This window comes from Salvelinus alpinus, chromosome 6 (genome assembly GCF_045679555.1).
Source record: "Salvelinus alpinus chromosome 6, SLU_Salpinus.1, whole genome shotgun sequence".
Lineage (NCBI taxonomy): Eukaryota > Metazoa > Chordata > Actinopteri > Salmoniformes > Salmonidae > Salvelinus > Salvelinus alpinus.
Window position 1 is genome coordinate 21,248,340 of NC_092091.1, and position 7,612 is coordinate 21,255,951.

Sequence of the window (7,612 nt, forward strand, 5' to 3'; positions counted from 1 at the left end):
CGTTAGCCAGGAGTAGCAACTCGGATTGCAGCTAGCTAGCTGTGATGATCCAGGTGAAAAGGTTCAGAGCTTGCGGTAGGAATCCAGGGATATGGAGAGAAAATAAGTCCGGTATGCTCTGGTTTGAATCGCGTTGTGCAAACTGGACTAGAGGTTAGCTGATGACCTCTAACAGTGGTTAGCTGACTATTAGCTAGTTGCTAGTTAGCTGGCTAGCTTCTGTTGGGGGATACCGGTTTGAAAGTAAAGAAAAATACTTTAGAAAATAGCAGATCCATACCACATTGGGTGCGGCGGGTTGCAGGAGAGTATATTGAAGTTGAGGTTTAGGAAAAATATTTAAAAGATATGCAAAGAAAAAAGATATAAAGGATATATACACGGGGCACGGGACAAAGACGTCTGACTGCTACGCCATCTTGGATTCTAGATTCACAATCAACTTTCTCCAGTATACTAGTGTCACGCCCTGATCTGTTTCACCTGTTCCTGTGATTGTCTCCTCCCCCTCCAAGTGTTGCTTATTTTCCCCAGTGTATTTATCCATGTGTTTCCTGTCTCTCTGTGCCAATTCGTCTTGTATGTTTAGTCAAGTCAACCAGCATGTTTTTCCCGTACTCCTTTTGGTTTTCTCCTTTTTCTATTCCTCACGGTTTTGACCCTTGCCTGTTTCTGGAGTCTTTACCCGCCTGCCTGACCATTCTGCCTGCCTTGACCACGAGCCTGTCTGCCACTCTGTACCTCCTGGACTCTGATCTGGTTTGACATTTTGCCTGTCCACGACCATTCTCTTGCCTACCCCTTTGGATTATTTAACATTGTAAGACTCCAACCATCTGCCTCCTGTGTCTGCATCTGGGTCTCGCCTTGGGCCTTGATAACTAGTCCAGTGAATAAGTTCAAAGACCCCTGCCCAGTCAGGCCCTAAGTTTCCTGCCCTGCTAGACCCTCAGCCTCCTGACCTAGGGGACTCTCCGTTTTCTGACCCGGGGTGCCTGCTGTCTCCAGTTATGGAGGGCCGCCCGCCGCCTGCAATGTTAGACCCTCCGGCCCTCGCACCTGGGGAACCACCTGACCTCGTCTCTGGGGCCCAGCCGGGCCCTGCCACCAGATCCCTGACGAGCCTCACCCGGGGGTCCCCACCTGCTCCACCATGGGAGCCACTGCTTTCAGCAGTGGTGAAAGAGTCACCAACCTCCGCAGCGGCCAATGAGCTGCCAAAGACAGTTGTGGCCATCGTGCCATATTCCTCCGCAGTAGGTGTTCCATCTGCCCCTCTACCCTGCCTGTCCTGCTAGATAGGACTAAGTGCTTAAGGACAAAGTCACCCATTCAGGCCTTTTCCGATGTGTAGGTTTCTATAAGAAATCCAGGGATGGCTGCAAAAAAAGGCCATGTCTATGCACGTGACTTTCCCCAAAGTCCCGTTTGGGTGATTTCTTTCTCCCCTTCTTAGTTGTCTATCACATCCTCCTGGTTTCAGCCAATCTGTGTGCCCGAATGGACATTTGGACTCTGGCTCCTCCCACTCTAGCTCAGAGTGGTTATCGTCTTTAGCCGATGAAGACGCAAAGTTTGGCTAGAGAACTACTTTTCAGTGTTTTTTCTAGAAGTGTTTGTGCGTGCATCTGCAATAACCATAAAGATCACTTCTACACGTGTGTGTGTGTGTGTGTGTGTGTGTGTGTGTGTGTGTGTGTGTGTGTGTGTGTGTGTGTGTGTGTGTGTGTGTGTGTGTGTGTGTGTGTGTGTGTGTGTGTGTGTGTGTGTGTGTGTGTGGTGTGTGTGTGTGTGTGTGTGTGCTAATGTCTGGTGGTGAACTAGAGAATAAAACCCTGGATATGGACACATCTGTTCCTGCCGGACCGCTTGTAGTGGGTCAGAACAAGGTAGAGTCAGCTTAAGTCACTAGCGGATGAGGGCATCTTCAGCGTTTTTACAAATGGCTCAAGTAAAAATGTAAGTCACCCAGTAAAATATTACTTGAGTAAAAGTATCTGCTTTAAAATGTACTTATGTACAGTGGTGGAAAAAGTACTCAATTGTCATACTTGAGTCAAAGTAACAAGTATATAAATCAAATTCCTTATATTTATCAAATCTGACGGCACAATTTTCTTGTTTTTATTTTATTTAAAAACAGACAGGCACGCTCCAACACTCAGACATAATTTACAAATGCAGTATTTGTGTTTACTGAGTCCACCAGATCAGAGGCAGTAGGGATGACAACGCATTATATTGATATGTGCATGAATTGGGCCATATTTCTGTCCTGCCTGAGCATTCAAAATGTAACGAGTACTTTTGGGTGTCAGGGAAAATGTATGGGAGTAAAAATAACTGTTTTGAACTGTAGTGAAGTAAAAGTTGTCAAAAATCTAAATAGTAAAGTAAAGTACAGATGCCCCCAAAAACTACTTTATTAGTACTTTAAAGTTCTGGACTTCCCGACGGGCCGCCCCCAGGTGGTAAGGGTAGGTAACAACACATCTGCCACGTTGATCCTCAACACAGGGGCCCCTTAGGGGTGCATGCATTTTAAGTTTCCTCCCAATATTACACTTTATATACATCACAGAAGACTGAAATATAACAAAATGAAATGGGGATGGACCTACCCTGTTTAGTACAATAGAAACGTTCAGTCTTGCAACTCTTTGGACTAATGATTACACCCCAGATCAGCTAGATGCAGGCAAGAGTGTGCAAGGCAGTATTGAATGTGTCACTGTCTGTCACGTTGATTACTCCAATTTACCTTTCGACCTGGGCAAATTCAAGTATCATGTAGTAACCTAAACCTATCGATGTTACATTGAGCTGGGTGAATGGAATATGAACGACAGTCATCCAATGTGCTTTAATTGAAATAAGGCCATGCTCATTAAAAAAACGTCCTTCTAATAGTAAACAGCACCGACCGCCACTGGTCTGAATACTTATGTAAATAAGGTATTTGTTTTTCATTTGTAATAAATTTGCTAAAACTTCTAAAAACCTGTTTTCGCATTGTCATTATGGTGTATTGTGTGTAGATTGAAGAATAAAATAAGGCTGTACCGTAACAAAATGTGGAAAAAGTCAAAGGGTCTGAATACTTTCCGAATGCACTGTATATCTACATAAAAATAAAAAAAAATCTCAATAAGCTTTGTTGTACAATTAAAGGTCAAATACATTGCATTTAAAACAGTCAGCAATAATCTAATGAATTCAGAGCTTGGTAAATTATACCTAGGCTGAATATAAGCCTTCCACAACCATAAGACCCACTAATAATTTAATTATTTTATCAAAATAGTTGTACCTGCTTTTTTGTTGTTGCAATAATCACTGATCTGGCTTTCAGGTCAGTCTATAAAAATTCCCTTTTTGTCACAAATTTAACCAGAACCATGCATAATGCACATTCACTAATACTGTAGCAGGCATTATAGAAAATCAACACAGGTCTCATAAACAATCTCTTAAGCACAAGCCCATGTGCTAGTGAGTAGCCAGCTAATATATATATTTCAAAATTTAGCCAACTTTTTTATTTTATTATTATTTTGATTTTATTTTTATATATATATTTTTTTTTTTTTTTTGGGGGGTGGATCAGCTTAATATTGCGGAAAGAATGTTGTTTCCAATGTAATTGTCTGCATCATTTCCAATCCCCCATATTTTTTTGGGTAAATATATATATCCATTCACGTATGCATACATATACACATATATACATACACATACCTACATAGACATACATAGTTTTTTAAAAAGAGTATACCTTTATTATTATTCCCTGCAAACCCTACCACCGATCCCCCAATTGGAGTAAACTGATAAACATTTCTGTTTTTACCTTCAATTTATACATCTTATACACATTTACAGACACAGTCTACTTTATAATAGTTCTCTCTTGTTTGTTCTTAGTCCTTCCTCTATTTCTGTTGTCCATCCAGTTTGATTTCCACTTGTAACTGTGCTATTTCACAATAGCTCCGCACCTATACACATTTCACAGATCCCGTATGCCCTACATTGTTTATCTTGTTATTAGTCCCACCCTTCAGCTCCACTCAACCTTTCCCATCTATCTTCCAACATCATCCATTTCGGATTTTTATTTATTTAGCCAACTTAGATTTAGGTATAATCACATGCTCTGAATTCAGCTAACTTGGCAAAACAGTTGAATTGTTATGAACACAACCTTCTGTCGGTCTCCAACTGTTTGAACAGCATGCTAGCCTGTCCACTTTGTTCAGATGTTGAAATCAAGTGGCCTACCAGAATGAGAACGAGTTGCCAATTCCTTATATAACGGTTTTATGCTTATTGCACATTTATAAAACACAGACTAAACAGCTAGTATAACAATATTTTTGGGACAAAAATACTGCTAGCGATACGTGGTACCGTAATGCGCGCTCAACAAACTGAGCATTAATTTTCCAGAATCAATGTTCATTGGTAGAAGTTGGATCATTTACATTTAACATTTACATTTAAGTCATTTAGCAGACGCTCTTATCCAGAGCGACTTACAAATTGGTGCATTCACCTTATGATATCCAGTGGAACAACCACTTTACAATAGTGCATCTAACTCTTTTAAGGGGGGGGGTTAGAGGGATTACTTTATCCTATCCTAGGTATTCCTTAAAGAGGTGGGGTTTCAGGTGTCTCCGGAAGGTGGTGATTGACTCCGCTGACCTGGCGTCGTGAGGGAGTTTGTTCCACCATTGGGGTGCCAGAGCAGCGAACAGTTTTGACTGGGCTGAGCGGGAACTGTACTTCCTCAGAGGTAGGGAGGCGAGCAGGCCAGAGGTGGATGAACGCAGTGCCCTTGTTTGGGTGTAGGGCCTGATCAGAGCCTGAAGGTACGGAGGTGCCGTTCCCCTCACAGCTCCGTAGGCAAGCACCATGGTCTTGTAGCGGATGCGAGCTTCAACTGGAAGCCAGTGGAGAGAGCGGAGGAGCGGGGTGACGTGAGAGAACTTGGGAAGGTTGAACACCAGACGGGCTGCGGCGTTCTGGATGAGTTGTAGGGGTTTAATGGCACAGGCAGGGAGCCCAGCCAACAGCGAGTTGTAGTAATCCAGACGGGAGATGACAAGTGCCTGGATTAGAACCTGCGCCGCTTCCTGTGTGAGGCAGGGCCGTACTCTGCGAATGTTGTAGAGCATGAACCTACAGGAACGGGTCACCGCCTTGATGTTAGTTGAGAACGACAGGGTGTTGTCCAGGATCACGCCAAGGTTCTTAGCACTCTGGGAGGAGGACACAATGGAGTTGTCAACTGTGATGGCGAGATCATGGAACGGGCAGTCCTTCCCCGGGAGGAAGAGCAGCTCTGTCTTGCCGAGGTTCAGCTTGAGGTGGTGATCCGTCATCCACACTGATATGTCTGCCAGACATGCAGAGATGCGATTCGCCACCTGGTTATCAGAAGGGGGAAAGGAGAAGATTAATTGTGTGTCGTCTGCATAGCAATGATAGGAGAGACCATGTGAGGATATTACAGAGCCAAGTGACTTGGTGTATAGCGAGAATAGGAGAGGGCCTAGAACAGAGCACTGGGGGACACCAGTGGTGAGAGCACGTGGTGCGGAGACAGATTCTCGCCACGCCACCTGGTAGGAGCGACCTGTCAGGTAGGACGCAATCCAAGCGTGGGCCGCGCCGGAGATGCCCAGCTCGGAGAGGGTGGAGAGGAGGATCTGATGGTTCACAGTATCAAAGGCAGCCGATAGGTCTAGAAGGATGAGAGCAGAGGAGAGAGAGTTAGCTTTAGCAGTGCGGAGCGCCTCCGTGACACAGAGAAGAGCAGTCTCAGTTGAATGACTAGTCTTGAAACCTGACTGATTTGGATCAAGAAGGTCATTCTGAGAGAGATAGCAGGAGAGCTGGCCAAGGACGGCACGTTCAAGAGTTTTGGAGAGAAAAGAAAGAAGGGATACTGGTCTGTAGTTGTTGACATCGGAGGGATCGAGTGTAGGTTTTTTCAGAAGGGGTGCAACTCTCGCTCTCTTGAAGACGGAAGGGACGTAGCCAGCGGTCAAGGATGAGTTGATGAGCGAGGTGAGGTAAGGGAGAAGGTCTCCGGAAATGGTCTGGAGAAGAGAGGAGGGGATAGGGTCAAGCGGGCAGGTTGTTGGGCGGCCGGCCGTCACAAGACGCGAGATTTCATCTGGAGAGAGAGGGGAGAAAGAGGTCAAAGCACAGGGTAGGGCAGTGTGAGCAGAACCAGCGGTGTCGTTTGACTTAGCAAACGAGGATCGGATGTCGTCGACCTTCTTTTCAAAATGGTTGACGAAGTCATCCGCAGAGAGGGAGGAGGGGGGAGGGGGGGAGGAGGATTCAGGAGGGAGGAGAAGGTGGCAAAGAGCTTCCTAGGGTTAGAGGCAGATGCTTGGAATTTAGAGTGGTAGAAAGTGGCTTTAGCAGCAGAGACAGAAGAGGAGAATGTAGAGAGGAGGGAGTGAAAGGATGCCAGGTCCGCAGGGAGGCGAGTTTTCCTCCATTTCCGCTCGGCTGCCCGGAGCCCGGTTCTGTGAGCTCGCAATGAGTCGTCGAGCCACGGAGCAGGAGGGGAGGACCGAGCCGGCCTGGAGGATAGGGGACATAGAGAGTCAAAGGATGCAGAGAGGGAGGAGAGGAGGGTTGAGGAGGCAGAATCAGGAGATAGGTTGGAGAAGGTTTGAGCAGAGGGAAGAGATGATAGGATGGAAGAGGAGAGAGTAGCGGGGGAGAGAGAGCGAAGGTTGGGACGGCGCGATACCAACCGAGTGGGGGCAGTGTGGGAAGTGTTGGATGAGAGCGAGAGGGAGAAGGATACAAGGTAGTGGTCGGAGACTTGGAGGGGAGTTGCAATGAGATTAGTGGAAGAACAGCATCTAGTAAAGATGAGGTCAAGCGTATTGCCTGCCTTGTGAGTAGGGGGGGAAGGTGAGAGGGTGAGGTCAAAAGAGGAGAGGAGTGGAAAGAAGGAGGCAGAGAGGGTATCATAAACAGGGTATGGGTCGAAAGGTTAACTTCTCCTCTATTACAGTAAAATGTTGTGTTTAGTGTGTTTCGGTGTCCATATGACCAATTCTGTTGGACCAAACCTAAAATGCAAATAGCGATTAATTAATTGAATTAGTTCAATATATCGCCCAGCCGTCATATGGAGCCAGGGATTTACACAGCTAGTGCTCAACCTGGGCTCCAAAATGCAATTGAAGAGTTCAGAGATTGTGCTGGGGTTTGCCTGCCGCTGTCTAGGCCACAGATTGGCTGACAAGGTCACAAGACACAGGTCAGGAGAGAGTTCCCTCAAGCAACAAAGTTTGCCAGAAGCAGATGTGTGAAAGTTGGGTGTCTGTAAACAATGGAAAGCCCATCCCCCAGCACCTCTCCTCTCTGCAGAGTGAAAAGGTGTCCCAGAGTTTGTGGGTTAGACCAGGCTGAGAGAAAATGTCCAGGAGCACTGTAAGGGTTTTCCACATTGACTATGTAAGGAATCCTAGTTTTTCCACTGATATCACCAATCACACTCTTCAATACAGTCAACAGTGTGTTTGTTTTGAGTTGCTAAATAACACTGTTAAATGTCAATGGTTTTTGGTCTACCACA